The sequence below is a fragment of the Delphinapterus leucas genome, chromosome 21 (assembly GCF_059928025.1).
Source record: "Delphinapterus leucas isolate spDelLeu-1000000601 "Yukka" chromosome 21, BTC_Dleu_Yukka2, whole genome shotgun sequence".
Classification (NCBI taxonomy): Eukaryota; Metazoa; Chordata; class Mammalia; order Artiodactyla; family Monodontidae; genus Delphinapterus; species Delphinapterus leucas.
The window spans coordinates 22,818,302-22,836,401 of NC_143149.1; positions in this window are offsets into that span (position 1 = coordinate 22,818,302).

Sequence of the window (18,100 nt, forward strand, 5' to 3'; positions counted from 1 at the left end):
CCGCACTGGACGTGAGACTCCACCCAATAGTAGTCAATGAGAAGACCGCAGCATCACTTCTGGGATATCCCAGCCAAAGATGCAGGACCTGAATCTCACCGTGAAGGACTAACTCCCTTCTCCAACAGTGAGAGCCCACCCAAGGACATTCTACAACATAACTAATAGAAAATCTCCAAAGTGTCAAGGTCGTGAAAGACAAGGAAAGCCTGAGGAACTGTTCCAGACTGAAAGGGCCTCGAGACATGATGATGAAATGCAATGTGTGACCCTGGACTGTGTCCTTTTTGCCCTAAATGACATGATGGGAAAATTAGCAAAACCTGAATGAGGTCTGAAGGTCAGACAGTGGTAATGCACTAATGTTAATTTCCTGATTTTGGTGGTTATATTGTGGTTTTGGAGGAAAATATCCTGTTTATAGGAAATACACTAGAGTTCAGGGCTGATGGAACATCATGTTGACAACTTATTCAAGTGGTTTAGGGGGGAAGTTCTTTCTTCTGTGTTTGCAGTTTTTCTGTAACTTTGAGATTGTTTCAAAAAGCAAACGGACAACAACCAAAAAATCCAAAACAAAACAGTGACGTGCATCAATATGTCCTGAGAGACACAAGCAATTTACAAAAGGCAGGTGGGATGATGTCGCTCTCTGTTTCCCATCTGCTGTTTGTTCGCTGTAAAGCCATCATCACGTCCTTCCATTTCTGTTTGCAGGCTGTTCCTGGGCTCTGTCCGCTGTATCACTTTCAGTATCACCGCCTGCATTAGGCGCTCACCACTACACAGCAGAACCAAGGCAGCAGCCTCCAAGCTGCTCTTCCTGCCCCGTGTCAGCTTCTCTTTCTCGGCCCCATCCTGCCCCCAGCCACCTAACCTCTTCCCCTGCTGCTGACAGAGGGGTTTTTCTAAAACCCAGACCTGCTTGCGTCACTGTCCTGCTTAAAATCCTGAAGTCCCCTCCTCCCTATTCCCCGTACATGAAGTCCCAGCTCCTTACACATCTCTTATTCTGACTGTAGCCTGTCCATCAGCTTCTTCTACTTCTGTCCTCTCCTTGCCTCATGGACTGAACAACACTGAGCAATTCACCTTCCCAGGAACTCACTGGGACCATCCTGCTTCCGTGCCTCAGTGATGCCATTCCCTCAGTTTTCCTCTCTCTGAAAAACTCTGGGGCTTCAAGAGCCAGCTGAGATGTCACCTCCTCTGGGAAGCCTTCCCTGATCCGCACCGCCCTACCCCAGGCAAAGTGCATGACCCCTTCCTTTGTGCACCGATAATTCTTTGTATAACTGGTCTTCTCATTATGTGTTTCCTTTATTATATGAGTCCCTTACCAGACTATGAGCTCCTTGAGGGCAAAGACTGTGTCTTTAACGTAGTTGTCACCAGCACAGGGCCTGGCACCTTGTTGGTATTCAGTAAATGCCTGTTGAACCACAGGGCCAACTGCCGTAGGGGGTGTTACGCTATTTGGCTGCTCGTCAGGCACTTGGTGGCGTTGATGTTGAAACTCCTCCCCCTTCTGGGATGGAAGGGCCTGCAACAGCTGGGGGACATTTGATGGGTCTGGGCCGTGCAGAGTTACAGTTAAGTAAGAAATCTTGCTCCCCAGCACTAAGGTTTACCTTCTTTTCTTCTCTGGGCAGTTCTGAAGCACCAAGAAACAGCATGTTCTTTTTATATCTTCTGTCATGTTAAGAACGGCTCCGATAAAGTCTTCTCCAGTTCCCCAGCCTCTGCAGAGTGGGCGGAGCCTGTCCAGTACGGGCCCCAGCTGAGCAAACAGAGTGTGCAGGAGTGGTATGAGGTGGGGGGCAAGCTGGGGTGGGCACTACTTATCCCTGTCCGTGGGAGATGCCAGCAAATAGAATGACAGAGGCCAGGAGCTGCGGAGGAAGCCAAGGTCCAAAGTGCTGACGGGAGAGCCAAGTGCCGCATCAAACCTGGTGGGAAAGTCAGCCCAAGAGTCCAGGGTGTGGCGGGAGCGGGTGAGGCTGAGCACTGGCAGGGCGGAGGAACGGGGGTGCTAGGAAGGGACGGCCTGCAGGTGGCACGGGCCTGGCATCTGAGGGCTAGCGGGGGTGCAGGGGTACGGGGTGGGTTAATGGATTTGCATAAAGAATCCGGAGTGAGTCAGATGACGATTCAGTGTAAGTGATCACAAAGTCTTCTCCTATTGTCACGAATATTTATTTTTCCTTTGTGCCAAAGCCTCGTTGCCTTTCGTGGCATGTCAGTTAGCAGAGAAATGACTCTCTGGGGGAGAAACCTAATGTCATTCTTGGGCTGGGCTAATCGTGTGTCTTGGGAACTGGATGAGAAAGTCTGGCTGAGCCCTGCAGATCGAGGAAAACACAGAGCACCCAAGGCCATCAAGTCGGCCCGGCTAAGGGCTGCTGCGAGTCACTGCACGAAGTCAAAGGAATTTCTAAGTTTTTCTAATACAAATGTATGCAATTCAGGTATACCTGCCTCTAAGCTAGCCCAGAAGAAATTAGGCAACAAGTCATTCCATTTATCAAAAACAAAGATTCACAATAGAAGATTCTTTTAGAGCGTGAGCTGCCCACTTGTATTTAAAAAGAGCTGGGAGTTAGGAAAACTGTAATAAGGACAGGAATGACTAGGAACGGGTCTATAGACGTCGATTACCCCCTCCCACACGTCCGCGAAAGAGAGGCGAGCCACTCTCATAAAATCAAACAAGCCTATGATGGAAACTCATGGAGTTAGAGAAGCATTGATTCTAAGCCTGTGATTCAGGAGCACGACTTAACTTTTTTTAAAAAAAGATCCTCATTTTTTCGTTAATTCAGTATTTACTGAGCACCAGCTCCCGTGCTTGGCACTGAAGATGTAACGGTGAACAAGGCAGAAATGATCCTAACTCTTACCAAATGTTATTCTAGTAAGAAAGACCAGACGAAATAGGAATAAATAGACAAGTGATTTAAAAGGTTGTCAGTTGTGGTAAGTGTTGTGCAGGAAGCAGCCAGGAAGGGGAGATTGTCTGCTGGGGAGGCGGCTTGGAGGAGGGGTTACTTTAGTTGAGGTGACTGACCCGGAATCTCGGAGGTAACATTTCAGCTGAAACAAGGTTGCTGGAAGAAGCCAGCCTCGTGATGCAGGGGAAAGTTCCAGGCAGCAGGAGCAGCATGTGCAAAGGCCTGAGGTCGAAAGAAAGCCCTAGCAGGTTTGAAGAAGGAAAAGGAAAACAGAAAACAACATGCCTGGAGCTTAGTGAGGAAGGGCTGTCATGAGGAAGATGCGCGTGGATCTGTAGACCAGAGGCCAATCGTGCCGGATCTTGGGGTCCACTCTAAGGATAATGGGGAACCATGGAAGAATTTTAAGCTAGTGAATGTTAGGTTTCAATTTACATTTGAGACGACTCCTCTTGATGGCAGCAGAGTCGACTGGGTGCTGGGAGACTATGTGCACACTGTACCAGTTGTCCAGGGAAGCAATATGGATGGCCAGGGTCAAGATGGTGGCAGGCAAGACAGAGACACATGGATGAACTTGAGATGTGTTTTGGAGATAGAATCGACAAAGTCTGCTTCGGGTTAGATGTGGGCTTCAGGTAAAGGAAAAGTCAAGAATGACTTCTAGGCTCCCAGATGCACATCTGGCAGGTGCCATTTCCTGAGATGGGGAAGCCGTGCAGGAACGACAGCTTTGGGAATTGTGAGTACAATTCCCACAGGGAAAACCAACAACTCATATTAGCTGTTAGCTGGTGGATGTCTCTGAGGCATGCAGGTTGTGATGTCAAATTTACACGTGGATACACAGAGGCAAAGTCAGCTCTGAAGAAATTTTTTTAAAAAAAATCCACGTATGTAAACAAGCAGATGGTGGCCAAGCACCTCGGGGCCAATTCACATACTCTTCAAGCGTTTGCACATCTTTCTCAAGACTGATTCTTAGAGATGACATATCTATTGCATTGTGAATTGCAGTATTTATTGCTTGCAAGGTATCTTATCTTAGAAACTATATACTGGTTAGCAATGACTGAGTGTGTTAAAAGTGGCGAGTATTCTGCTTAACGTCATCTCATTTAATCGCCACAATTTTATAGAGGGCAGATATGAGTACACTTAGAGGGTAGATTAGAGAATGGAAGCTAAGGGGTAAAGTGGCCTCCCTACAGCCACACAGCTGGTATGTGGCAAAGTGAGAAGTGGAACCCACGCCTGCTGACTGCAGGCTCACAGTCCTGCCCTCATGGACTCTCCTCCTCTCGGTAAAAGTCTCTTATCTACCCCTCACTGGAGAACAATTTCTATTGTACTATAACGGTGTTGGATCCAAGGGCAGGCAGCTCCCAAATATGCCACATGGCATACGGATTATTTCGAATTAAAATTATTTAAGAAACGGCCAATGTAGGAGGGATACTCTGACCCTCTTTTCTGTCTCTCTGAAAGCAGGAAATAAATCTCACGTGAAACATGCACTCCCTGAATTTGGAGGTAGAAAGACACCCTTATCACCAGAAATAGGGAATTTGGGCCAAGAAGCCTGTATAAACAAACCTTATGACTTATTTAATTTACTACCCCAAGCCCAGACTCTGTTTAGATTCTTCACTAATTGAGCACCCAAAACCTGAGTTTCTTTGTTTTGCCGATTCCTCACAAATTTATTGTTTCTTTGTCTAAAAAGTATAAAAGGGGCTTCCCTGGTGGAGCAGTTGTTGAGAGTCTGCCTGCCGATGCAGGGGACGCGGGTTCGTGCCCTGGTCCAGGAAGATCCCACATGCCGCGGAGCGGCTAGGCCCATGAGCCATGGCCGCTGAGCCTGCGCGTCCGGAGCCTGTGCTCCGCAACGGGAGAGGCCACAACAGTGAGAGGCCCGCGTACCGCAAAAAAAAAAAAAAAAAAAAGTATAAAAGCTGCCTGCTTTGGCCACTTCTTAGGTCCCATTTCCATAAGACCCTCATGCACATGAATTAAAATTTGTTTCTTTTTCTCCTGTTAACCTATCTTGTGTCAATTTTATTATTAGTCCAGCCATAAGAACTCAAGAGGGGTAGAAGGGGAAATTTCCCCCTCCCTGACTGTGGCTGTGTGAGTTGAAACTGGGGGCAAATCACTGAACCCCTCCAAGCCCCCTTTTCTTCAACTATTATGATGGTTAACTTTATATGTCAAATTGGCTGAGCCACTTTGCCCAGATATTTGCTCAAACACTATGCTGGATGTTTCAATGAGAGTATTTCTGGATGAGATTAACATTTAAATTGGTGGACTCTGAGTACAGAAGATTGCCCTCCATAATGTACGTGGGCCTCATCCACTCATTTGAACACCTGAGAGAACAAAAGACAGACTGCCCCCAAGTAAGAAAATATTCTGCCGCAGACAACTTGAACTGCAGCATAGACTCTTCCTGGGTCTCCAGCCAGTCTGCCCACCGTGTAAATTTTTGACTTGCTGGTCTTCATAATTGGGTGAGCCAATTCCTTAAAATGAATCTCTTTGTATATGATATATGGTTGACCCTTGAACAATGTGAGGGTTATCGGCACCAAGCCCCTGCACAGTTGAAAATCGACTCGTAACTTTTTTTTTGGCTGTGTTGGGTCTTTGTTGCTGCGCGCGGGCTTTCCCTAGTTATGGTGAGCGGGGCTACTCTTCGTTGCGGCGCGCAGGCTTCTCACTGAGGTGGCTTCTCTTGTTGTGGAGCACGGGCTCTAGGCGCGTGTGCTTCAGTAGTTGTGGTGCACGGGCTCAGTAGCTGTGGCTCACAGGCTCTAGAGTGCAGGCTCAGTAGTTGTGGAGCATGGGCTTAGTTGCTCCGTGGCATGTGGGATCTTCCCGGACCAGGGATCGAACCCGTGTCCCCTGCACTGGCAGGAGGATTATTAACCACTAAGCCACCAGGGAAGCCCTCAACTCGTAACCTTTGACTCCCCCCCCAAATGAACTACTAACAGCCTATTGTTGATCAGAAGTCTTACTGATAAAGAGTCGATTAACACATCTTTGGTATGTTGTATGTATTATATACTGTATTCTTACAATAAAGTAAGCTAGAGAAAAGAAAACGTTGTTAAGAAAATCATAAGAGAAAATACACTTACAGTACTGTACTATATTTAATAATACCATTGGTTTACATCATCTGTTTAGAAGATGAATCGTCTGTCAATATCGACATTAATATTGTCTTATATGATACAAAACATATATAGCTAGAGATAGATCATCCATCTATTTCTATCCATCTATCTATCTACATACAAAAAGCACTCAGAGGAAAACACGATTGCTCTTGAAGGAGCAACAATTACACTGACAGCTAACTTCTCAACAGCAATAATAGAAGTCTGTAAACAGTGGAGTGATATCTTCAGTGAGCTGAAAGAGAGTAACTGCCAATATAGAATTCTATTCAAGATGAAACTATCTTTCATGAATGAGGGCAAAGATAAAGACATTTCCAGAAACAAAGTGGAAGGAGTTTGTCACCAGCAGTACCTCTCTAAAGAAAACACTGAAGGAGGAACTTCAGGATGAAAGAAAGTGATCTTAATGGGAAGGTTTAAGATGCAAGAAGGAATTAAATGTCGCCAAGACACATAGACATTTTTCCAAAGCAATGTGGCCAATAAATGTCTGAGAAGATATTCAACACCATTAGAGATCAGGGAAATGAAAATCAGGACCACAGTGACCCATCCAATTGTCAAAAATCAGAAAGTGTTGGACGATACCAAGTGTCAGAGGAGATGTGAATCCACAGGCTTTCTTTTACTTTGCTGATGGGGCTCAATTGGAAAACTGGCATTATCGTCTAGGTTAATCTATTTATTATGCAGCAATGCATCCTCAGCTTATATTGAGAAATTCTTGCACATGTACAGGAGACATGTATAAACAATGCACACAGCACCGTGACTTAGCAAAACCATGAAAACAATCCCAAATGCCATCAATAGGGAAACAGATGAATAAACTGTAATATAGTCAGACAAACAGATATTATGTAGCAGTCAAAACAAATGAGCTACAGTAATATGCAGCTAATTGGAAAGTTAAGTTTCAAAGGCTACACGAAGAATGACATTCTTTTATCAACACAATTATGGCTGGCTTATAAGTGAGAAAAACTTACAGCAATCATTCACATTCTTTCTGAGGAGAACCTGGCTCAGCATCCTTTGATAGAGAGAGCAAGGAAAGGTGCTGACCTTATTTCAGACTATGTGGAAAAGATGTAGAGTGTAGATGCTTAATAATCCAAGCATGAATGTTCAGTACATAGACAGTTGCAGATAACTGAGCTGGTATATTGAATGCTGTGGTTACCACCCCAAAATACCCTTCAGGATCAAGGCACTTATGTGTATCTTTTATGAAGAGATGCATAGGGTGAGGTCTGGGAAGGAACACAGAGTTTCTATGCCCTCTCCTCATGACATGAGGGTGCGTCACCCTCCTGGCACATGGATGTCTGATTTATGATGTGCGATGACCAATCAGGAAGCTCCACTGAGCTTTGGTCCAGAGTTTTTAGGAAGTTTCCTTATATAGGTGAGATTGATTAAACTCATTCTCCAGCCCCCCTCCCCTCCTGGAAGTCTGGCTGGCTCAAAACCCCAGCCCTCTAATCACATGGTTGGTCTTTCTAGTAACCAGTCCTCACCCTGAAGCTCCAGGGGCCCATCCTGAGTCACCTCCTTAGCATAACAAAGACACTCATAACACTCTGGAAATTACAAGGGTTTTTGAAGGATCCTGGGACAAAGACCAGACAAATTTATATAATAACTCAGGAACACTCCTGCACAAAAATCTCTGTCTTAGAGTCTGTTTCCAGGAAACCCGACCTAAGACAGTTTTTGCCAGGGGTGGTTCTAGGAAACACAAGTGCTCTTTCAGTCCCCGATGTGCTACCTTCCATGCAGAAATGGGGAACCCAAGGGCTCAGCCTTCACTGGGTTAGGCTCCACCCACACAACCTGGGCTAGTACCTGTGTGTCTGCTCACTAGGCCCAATGCTGGCTGCCTGGTGACAGTGTTCTAGCTTGGGGCTACTTATACACAAAAGAGCTCTAGGACCTGGGATGGTCCTGAGCTGATTAGTTTCAGCTACTAATTATAATGGGAAGGACTATTGGGCGTTTGTCCCTATCATATTCTAGTCTATTTATATATGAAAAAGAAGAGGAAGTGTAATAGGGAAGAACAAATCTGACTCCATATTGGATCTGTTACTTTTACTTTAACCTTTGTATTCTATTGCTTTTGCTACAAGTTAAGAATGTTGCCTATAGCCTGAAATACACAGGAGAGCCCATTCTCAAGGCTCTGACCTTTAAAGGTATAACACTTTTCCATTCATATAGAGATAAAATGTTGCAGAACACAGATAACATTTGTCTTGTTGGAGATTTACAGGAACATCAGGACCAGACCTATGTGGACAGCTGCAAGAACAAAGGATTCTGACACCAAGAAGTTTGTAACAATCAACTACATCCCCTCCCCTTTTAGTATAAAGGAAGCCTGAATTCTAACTCAGGTAAGATGGTTCTTTGGGACACTAGTCCACCATCTTCTCGGTCTGCTGGCTTTCTGAATAAAGTCACTATTCCTTGTCCCAACAACTTGTCTCTTATTGGCCTGTCGTGCAGTGAGCAGTATGAGCCCGGACTCAGTAACAGAAGAAGAAGGGGAGGAAGGGGGAGGAGAAAAAGAAGGAGAAGAAGGTGGCAACGTAGATTCTAATTTCCCCTCACTGGCAGCCACTTATCTGAGGGTTTCTGGGAGTCATGTATATTCTGTTTTGGTACATGAACACGTTCTGAATTCCAGGTACCACTACATGTCCATTACTCTCTACTCCAGCTCTCCAAGCCAGACTTCTCCCCCAGATTGCCATCAGGGGCACACAATTCTGCCCAGGTGTCTCAGGCATCTCAGCCTCAACGTGTCCAAAAAAATTAAACCTTCTCCACGAACCCATTCTTTTATTTTCTGTACTTCATTATACAGTTATCTCAGCCAGAACCTTGGTGTCACCTTGGTGTCATCCTTGATTTTCATCTCTCTTTTACCTCCTGTCTACATCAACCACCTTGGCCTATCAATTTTACCTCCTGAGTATTTCTCAGACTCCCCCCTTCTCCCATGTCTGCTACTGAAACTGAGCAGGGCCCTGTGGGGCTCCTGGGCACAAAAGCCTTTCCGTGTCCCCCATTTCTTGTTTGTAGGAAATAAGCTTCATCTAGCCTCCTTGACCTTCCCTGAGTTCCAAATTAGCAGATTCAAACAGTTGCTAATTAGGGAAGGGAGGGAATGCAGAAACAAAGGAGGAACAGTCAAGAAACAATAGTGCAGTGATGGGGCAAGGTCCTGGTTCCTCCACAAGGGATACACATGACAATATCTTTGAGTTCTTCTGCAGGAACTAAGGTCCCACCCAGGTGGAAGATGGTAACTACAAGCTGAGACCCGGGACTGGCTGAAACCAGAAGGCTGATGGTTGAGATTCCTGGAATACCACTCTGTTACCTCACCACCAACCAATCAGAAGAAAGTCACACACCCTGCAGCTCTCACCCCAAACTTTGCCGATAAATACTTCTCCCTGAAAACCATCGGGGAGTTTTGGGCTTTTGAGCACGAGTCACTCATTCTCCTTGCTTAGTCCTGCAATACACCTTTCTCTGCTCCAAACTCCAGCGTTTCAGTTTGTTTTGCCTCACCGTGCATTGTGCACATGGACTTGTTGACAACAGAACCGAGATAAGCAAAATGGAGAGAAAGAGTCCTGTGCTGTTGTTGTTTTCTTACACAAATGAATCAAACCATGCATGTTGTTCTTTCATCTTATATTTTTTTAATTTAACAATATATCTTGGAGGTCTTTCCATTTCATTCCTTATGAAGATACTTTGTTCTTTTAACGACTGCCTGATATTTAATAGTCTGAATGGTCTAAGGTTTAGTTAACTATTTCTAACCAGTAAGTAGGTTGTTCTCAATCTCTTGCTGTTACAGAGAATGCTACAATGTCGTTGTAGAAATATATATCTTTGGTAGGAGAGAGCCCTAAAAGGGAAGTAATTAATCCCATTTTCCCAAACTACCCAGTATTTTTAAGATAAAATTCATATTTCTTAAAAGGGCAGATACCACCACCATCCACCCCTTCCAGGTTTCTGCCCTACTTTCCAGAAACACTAATTGCTTGAAGAGTCCAGTACATACACCATGGTTTTCCTTACTCTGTGCCTTTTCTTTGCTCTTGCTGAACCTGGCTCCACCCATCTCTGCTCAACTCATTCCTATTCATTCTTTATCACTCAGTTCAGATGTCAGTTCCTCCAGGAAACTGCTCCACACCCATTTCATCATTACATGTGGCATGTTGTATCCAGTTTACTTATTTATATGCCTGTACCCCGCACTGGATTATGAATTCCTCTATGTTAGGATCTGAGGACAGTACTTGCGTCTTACTGTCTTTATAGCTGAAGTGCTTAGCAAAGTGTCTGGAACATAGCATGTGGTAAATTACAATAAATGAATGATAGACCTTCATTCATTTATTGTAATTGACCTTCATTCATTTATCTGAGGTAGATCAGAAGGACCAAGAAGGGAATCAAAAAGAGAAAACCTGCTCCAATGACCAAATAGCAAGTGTTAGAGAAGGTAAAATAGAAAAAAATTAAAAGAGGAAAGTATGAAAAAAAGAATAAAGGAAAAAATCCAGGACTGAAGTAGATGGGTTTCCAGAATAATACTGTCCATGAAAAAGGTTCATCAAGACATTTCATCATGAGACTTCAGACATTTACAGATAGAGAGGATCCTTTAAAAGCTTCAAAAGAGGAAAAAGCTGTGGACGGGGCTTTTCCACAGCAATATTTCTAGCAATGCTAGAACGCAAAGGAGAAATTTCTTCAAAATTCAGAGGGATAATGATTTCTAAATTATTGATAGAGTTCTGTGGTCAGCCAAGCTATCAACCAACAATATTTTCAAATACATGAAGACTTAAATTTTTTTTACCTCTCATGCTCTGTTGGTCAGGCAGCTACTGTGTCTGTCCTGCACCAAAACAAGAGAATAAACCAAGAAAAAATAAGACAAAGAATTGGGGCAACAATCTTTTCCTCTCGTGGGAAGAGGTGAACTAGAATCCCAGGTTGTCAGCTGTGCACTGGGCATGGCACAACTGTTCCAGAACAGAACAGAAGAGGGTCCCAGGAGGAAAGGCTCCAGGAGAAAATGGAATCAATAGGATTCTGGATGTGTTTGAGCATGTAGAGAATAATAAGATTTAGCAAATTTTTGCAATTTTGGTAGAGTTTATAAGACCCTATGAGAATCTGAACTCTTGTTTTTCATTTACTGAACTTTCTGTATTCTCATCGCTAATCATTAAGTCCTGGAGAAATCATTAAGTCCATTAAAAGGAAGGAATTGTGGTTCAGTAACAAACAACAGTTACACAGTTAAAATGATGTGAGAAAAAATATTGATTCCACCAAAAAATTTTGATAGGCCTAAGTAGGAAAGATAGGAGGTGTATATGTTAAGAGCTGTGAGGATTCCAGGGGCAGTGGGAAATAAGAGAATTGCGTTTCCTCCTTCCATAATAAAAATTCAAGTTTTGACTTCTGGTTAGGATGTAGCCAGCTATAAGAGACCACTGCGTCAACCTGACAATGAAACAAGTTGGATAAGCTACAAAATCATAGTTCTACTGAACACATTATCGAGCTGAGAGTACAAGGAAACCTGAAAGAACTAAAATCCAGAAGGAAATAAAGCCCTTTGCAGCAGTGAAGAGATTTATGCCCGCTTTCATTCCTGATAGAGCAGCAGAAGAGGTAACCCACCAGAAACAGGAGGAGGAAAAAGCCAGCTAAACCGCTGACAATTAATGGTCATGAGTGAGCTGCCATTATAGATTGGGATTCAGAAGATCCCGGTTGAAGGCCCGGCGGGAGCACAGAAAGAAGCGGCCTCTGAGGGATGCAGGTCTTCACCCAGTGCCGGGCAGCAGCTGCCGAAGTGTGGGGATGGGGAATGGGAAGCCCATTTAAAATACACTCATACAGGCTAAAGGTAAAGATACCATGCTAACTAATCAAAAGAAAGCTGGAGTGGTTATATAAATATCGCATGAAATAGATTTCAGAGCAAAGAACTGCCACCCAGGGATAAAGAAGTACATTTTATAATGATGAAGGGGTGAATTTATCAAGAGGGCATATCATTCCTAAATGTTTATGTGCTTAATAACAGAGCTTCAGTACACTTGAAGCAAAAACTGATATAACTGCAAGGAAGAACAGACAAATCCATAACCTTAGTCAGAGATTTCAACCCTCATCTTTCAAAAAGTAATAGAGCAAGTACACAGAAAATTAGTTAAGGACTGAGAAAACATGAACAATCATATCAACCAACTTGACCTACTTGCCATTTACAAAACACTCCACCCAACAGTAGAATATACATGATCTTCAAATACACATGGAACCCTTACAAATTTCAGTAGGTGTAAAGATTCAAATCAGACAATATGCTTTCTAACCACAATGGAATTCAATTAGAAATCAATAATTTAAAGTGCCTGGAAAAATCCATAATTACTTGAAAACAAAATAACACACTTCTGAATACCCTGTGGTTCAAAGATAGAATTAAAAAGAAAATTGGAAAGTACTTTGTAATATAATGGAAACAACATCTAAAGCAGTGTTTAAAAGAAAATTTGTAGCTTTTGATGCTTATATTATAAAAATGTAAACTCAGTGTTCTGAGTTCCCACAATAAGCAACTAGAATAAGATGAACAAATTAAGTCCAAAGTAAGGAGGGGAAACAATAAGCAGAAATCAATGAGATAGAAAATAGACAATAGAGAAAAATCAACGAAGTAAATGGTGGAAATTAACCAATATCAGGAATGAAAAAGAAGAATCACTACAGTTCTTAGAGATATTTAAAGGCTAATAAGAGGATATGTGGAATCATTTTATACCAATAATTTTAGTAATTAGATGAAAATTAAAAATTTCTTTAAAACCACAGTGTGCCAAAAGAGACACCAGAAGAAACAAAAACAATAGACAATCCTATACCTATTAAAGAAACTGGATTAATAATAAAATACCTCCTTACAGAAAACCTCTGGCCTCAAATTGAATTCTATCAAACATTAAAAAAAAAACTAGTAGTAATCTTACATAAATTTTTCAGAAATTAGAGAAGACAGGAATATTCCCCAACATACTTTATGAGGCCAGCAGAATCCTAATACCAAAACCTGATAAAGATATTACATGAAAAGAAAACTAAAAACTGATATTGTGTGAACATAGACACAAAAATTCTTTCAGAATATTAACAACTCAAATCCAGAACATTTACAAAGAATCATACATCATGGTCCAATGGTTACTTTAACATTTTAAAATTAACTATTGTAATTCACCGTATCAGCAAAACAAAATAGAAAAGTCATATGATCTTCTCAAGAGATACAGAAAAAAATTGATAAAATTCAATACCCATTGATGATTAAAACAAGCAAACAAACACAATTCAGCAAACTGAGACTAGAGGGGAAATTCCTCAACTTGACAAAGGGAATCTACAAAACCCTACAATTAACATCATACTTCATAATGAAGGCATTAATGTAATTTTACCCCTAAGATCAAGAACAAGGCAAAGTCCCTTCAACATCACACAGGAAGTCCTAACCAATGGAATAAGCCAGGAATAAGCGATAAAAGGTGTAAAAATTGTAAAGGAAGAAGTAAATCTGTGTTTATTTTGAATTCAATAGATAATTCATAAAATTGAAAAAAAAATTTAAACACTGTAAGTATATTACTGAAAAATACAGATAAAAATTAAGACATTAAATGATTTGGGAGTGCTGAGTATTGGGGTAAGGTACTGCTTTTTGCTTTATAAGCTTTGTAGTGTTTTTTTGATTTTTTTAAAACTCTATTTTAGTTTGATAAAAATATAAATTAAATTAGAAAGAAAAAGAGAAAAAGGCCTCAGCAGGCATTAAGTACATTTATTCAACTCCAACTATTTCTTCAAAGACAATTTCTTTATTTAATAGAGACTTTTCCCTTGATGATTCCCTTAGTAAATTAAAGTGTTGACTGAGCTTTGCCCTCTTTGGAAACAAAGCTTGTGAAATACAGAAGTACTTAAAAATGCAAGCACATTTTCATTTATTAATAGACTGCAATCAAAGCTTGGAATAAAAATAAAAATGTAAATTTTAGGCATAATTAATGAGCTTTAAAGTTGTTTTTCCCATGGAAAGAATGAATAGTTTTTGGCTGTTAGCCCCAAGGGCAAGCATCTATGTTACACAAATGGGTCCGTATGCATACAAACATATATGTTCATGGTTATTTGCATAAATATCTGTATATGTGTGTACATTTATGTCCATCAGCTAGATAGTCAGGAAAAAGCCAATTTTATGATACTTACAGATTGCAATTTGTTTTAAAAACTTCATCTAACCAGAAAAATTCTACATTAGCTTTGCACTTATGCTACCCACCTCCACATTTAATATCAGTTATCTCTTTTCGTTAATGCATATGAAATGGGCAGAGACAGTTCAAGCAACTTTCTGAGCCCAGACATTCAGTTCATTCAATCTCATGGCAAAGGCAAAATCTAGGAAAGGGAAGAAATAACACACTTTCAGAGGGGGGCCGAATACTTCTTGGGCCCACTGCCTCAGTTCCTCTGACTGGCCCTGCTACTCACATTATGAATAAATAAATGGCTGCATTCAGTGGACATGGCCTACAGTCTTTGTGTTTTTCTTTGTATTTACTATATGGAAAAGTTGTCCCCAGACGAACTTATAATTAACATCTTATACAAGATATCAAGAGGTGGCAGTTACTCAACAACTACCAAGATTTCAAATGAAGCTTTCCATTAATGAGAAGCAGAATTATCCCTCCAGGGAAGCGCATGTAAAGCTCATGGGCTGTTTCTCAAGAGAAAAGGGCAGAAAATACAATAAAGCAGAGCACACATATTTTGGAAAGTCAACACCCTCTGCAGACTGTTGACTGGTGTCCTGTGGGACCATTGTGAGAAGAAGATACGTAATGTTAAGTCTAACAAGTGCCGATGAGGTGGATATTTGGAAAGTCAGACATGATGGCCCCTGTGACCCACTTGAAAATGGAGACTTTTGGCTTAAATGTCTCCTCCTCAGAGACCACTCAATCTAAAGGAGGTCCCCTGTTGTTCTGGATCCCAGCACCCTGCTTGGTTCTTTCCTAGCACTCATCACAACTGACTACTATTTACTATCTGGTTTGTCTCCCTCCCTAGAATATAAGTTCCATGAGGGCAGAGCCATTGTGTATCTTGTTCATCACTCCATGTCCTGTGCCTGGTAACAGGCCTGGCATGTACCAGGCTCTGCCTCACCTAGAATATGTCATGTATAAAATATGACCTGGAAATAGACTATCTAGAACATATTGTTGTCTTGTTGTTATTTTTTATTCAGGATATAGACCTATTCTTTAGAGGAAATTCTCAGTGAAGGGTTCGTAAAGAAGCCAATTGTAAAAATACTGTGCACAGTGCCCAGCAAGGAACAGATGACCAATTTAGCAATAGCTTACTTAATAATTTCATCTAGTGTAATCTAACAAGCATCCTGTGGGCCTGAAATGATTCATCCTTAAACATAGAAACTGGAAGCTACAACAGACAGATGCATATAGTGTATGATTCACTCATTTGGACATTACTTCACTTATGCATTCATTCATTCAGTTAGTCCGTTACTTATTCATTCATATGTTCATTCCATTTATTTGTTGACTTTACATTTACCAACTATTCATAAATGCCTGGTGCTGTGCTACAGTTTGGACAGAAATAGTGCAAGAAGAGGAAGGTATGATGGAAATCAGTGTGATGGATTAGAATAGTCAACAATCCCAGCCCAAAGTCTTAATGAATAGTCACTCTTTAAAAACATCTTTCCAATGAGTTAGAGTTTCAGTATATTGAATTTCCCTAAAATGAAACCAACGTTTAACGTGATACTTTATTAGCTATCAGGATTTCTCAGGCTCACAACACATTTTGATGCCATCTGGGCTGCCCTTCTAAATCAGCCAATGAAAAATGAGGCATGCCCTGATTTGTGGCAGCCTTAGCTGGCAAGCTAAGAGTCAAGGTAAGTAATGCACACAGCTTAAATGTTATTTTAAAAACTAGGTTCTGATATAAGATAGGAATCTAACTGGAAGAAGAAGATTGTCTACCAGTAAACCATCATGAAATTTGCAGAAACCGGAGACAACTAAAAATGATAGGAGAATATTATCATATTTAGGCTTCCATGGGCCGATAACAGCTGAAGACACCTTGTTAGAGGGAAACTATTCACTCTTTAAGTGGGCAAACATCTGTTGTCTTTCTAAATGGGAAATATCCAGAGAAATAAATATTAGCATGAAACCTCAAATCTACAGCCATATACTGTCTCCTTTGGCCATATAGTTAGAAGATCCACAAAAGTAGGAGGAAAAGACTGGAGTGGGGCTGCAGGTCTCCCTCCAATACAGAGTCCAGTGATTGCTTAGGCTATAGAACTAAAACGAACTCAAGTTGGTGAAGGTAGTCCAGAGCTATGAAGGAAGTTAAGAGTTTTGAGCTCTACAAATGGCAAAATTTCATTCTTTTCTATGGCTAAGTAGTATTTCACTAGATAGATAGATAGCTGTACACACCACATCTTCTTTATCCATTCATCTGTTGATGGACACTTGGGTTGTTTTCATATCTTGGCAATTGTAAATAATGCTGCTATGAACATTGGGGTGCAAGTTATCTTTTCGAATTAGTGTTTTTATTATTATTTTTTTTTTTGGATATATAACCAGGAGTGGAATTGCTGGGTCCCATGGTAGTTCTATTTTTAGTTTTTGAGAAGCCTCCATACTGTTTTCCACAGTGGCTGCACCGATGTACATTCCCACCAACAGTGTACAAAGGTTCCTTTTTCCCAACATGCTTATGGATAGACTTGGAGGGTATTATGCTAAGTGAAATAAGTCTGACAGAGAAAGACAAATACTGTATGATATCACTTATATCTGAAATCTAAAAAATACAACAAACTAGTGAATATAACAAAAAAGAAGCAGATTCATAGATATAGAAAACAAACTAGTAGTTACCAGTGGGGAGAGGGAAGAGGGGAGGGGCAATATAGGGGTAGGAGAGTAAGAGATACAAACTATTAGATATAAAATAAGCTACAAGGATATATTGTACAACATGGGGAATATAGCCAATATTTTATAATGGATATAAATGGAGTATAACCTTTAAAATTGTGAATTACTATATTGTACACCTGTAACTTATATAATATTGTACATCAATTATACTTCAAAAATAAGTAAATAAATAAAATTTTAAAAAGAGATTTGAGTTCTGAGCAAGCTGAAGACAGTTGTGTAAAAGCCTAAAGTAAGTGAGATAAGAGTTGAGGATTTTCCCTTTGAGACCGAAGAGAAAATGTAGAAAGGTTAAGAATCCTTATGTGAATGATAATTATTAAAGAATCGTATCTTAAAGTATTTTTTAAAGCATGTATTACAAGATTATAAACTCTTCAATTTAATTTCAATTCAACACAGACAGATAAACAGAGGGAGAACCTATAACAGCTCAGCTACAGTGGTTAACGCACTAGGCGTTGTACCTAGTACAATGGTGCTTTCTGTCCAGTGGGAGAAAGATATTTAAAAAACTGTGAAAGAGGAGGATAAATCTCATAAATGAAACATATCAGTTAAAGAACTACACCAGTCACCAGATTTTCTGTGCCTCTCAGATTCGAAGTGGCCACGGGTGCCTTTAGGTGGGCTACATCTTCGTGAACTTGTCCTGATTCCTTTCAGTAGACTCAAAGTATAGCTGGTTGTCTGTACCCTTTGGGGGATCACCTTTTCTTTGCCCTACATCCTAGCCCCACCAACATCTCCATTTTACTTTTTCACTGAAAGACATTTATCTTAAAATAATGTCTCCAAG